This window comes from Trichechus manatus, unplaced genomic scaffold (genome assembly GCF_000243295.1).
Source record: "Trichechus manatus latirostris isolate Lorelei unplaced genomic scaffold, TriManLat1.0 scaffold00036, whole genome shotgun sequence".
Lineage (NCBI taxonomy): Eukaryota > Metazoa > Chordata > Mammalia > Sirenia > Trichechidae > Trichechus > Trichechus manatus.
In genome coordinates, this window is record NW_004443972.1 from 4,489,594 (window position 1) to 4,490,959 (window position 1,366).

The following is a 1,366-nucleotide window of genomic DNA, read 5'->3' on the forward strand; positions in this document are numbered from 1 at the left end:
GGATATTTTCCTTCTCTGTTTTTACTATGAAATTGCCAGAAATTATGGGGAATTCCCAGCTTGTTTCCACATTCCTGGCTGTCTTTGGGTGGAGGCTCTGGAGAGGGAGGAGCTGGGAGACGATGGGTTTGGAAACTATCTCTGGAACCCCCTTCAGATGGTGGAGTCATGGCTTATTACTGAAGCTACTTGGAAGTAATAAGTCTCAGTGGCCCCTTTCAGCATTCCCAAAACATGTTCAACAACCATCAACAACATTGGTCACACCTCATTCAAAGGTTATGTCCAGGTCTGGGTTTTGTAATTTAAAATATTTATGGTGTAGTTTCATTGTGGAACTACATTAGAATTTTTCATCAATTTTTTTTTTCAGTCTTTATCCTTATTGAATAGGTTCCTTGGTGGTGGAACTGTGCCATAGGGTTTCCAGTTGTGGATTCGAACTGCTAACCTTTTGTTTAGCAGCCAAGCTCTTAACACTGAGCCACCAGGGCTCCAGCTACCAACCTAAAAGTTGGCAGTCCAAACCTACCCAGTGGCACCACGGGAGAAAGGCCTGGCAAATGGCTTCTGTAAACATTACAGCCAAGAAAATCCTGTGGTGCGGTTCTACTCTGTAACACATGGCGTCACTCACTATGTGTAGGAATCAACTTTTATGGCAACAGGTTTGGATTTGGTTTATCCTTACTGAACTTCCAGCAGCATCCTACCCATCCACTTTTTCTGATGACGCCTTTTTCTTTGAAGGGTTCCCTTTCTTTGGCTTCTATAACACCAGATTATCCAGGTGTTTCTTCTGCTTCTCTGACCCACCCTTCTCTCTCTTTTTTAGTGGCTCATTTTCCTCTATCTGATGGTTAAATGTTGGTGTTCTACAAGTCTGACCTGGCCATCAATCTTGTAGCCCTACACTGGCCCTGTTTGCTTCTCATCCTATTCTTTCTCCCTAATCAATCGCATTCATGGCTTCAGTGACCTTCTATATGATAGTGACACCTAGATTATTACTGTTAGCTCAGAACTAACTGTTGGGCTCTGGTCTTATATATACAACGTTCTACTCAATAACTCTGCTTGGATTCTGACAGACACCATTTTCCTCTCCACGATGAATTCTATTTCTATCTCATTCAAAAACACCACAATTCATTCAAAGGAAACCAGGAAAGGGGGCATTATCCTTGACACCTATCTCTCTCTGACCATCAATATTCAGTCATCGCCAAGGTTTCATGTTATCTCTGAAATCTCTCCAACTATACCATCACCATCCTAGTCCAAGTTACTATCTCCCACCAGGATTACTTTGATTGAGCCCTCTCCAAGTCATTGTGCACACTATATAGAGTGATCTTTTAAAAAT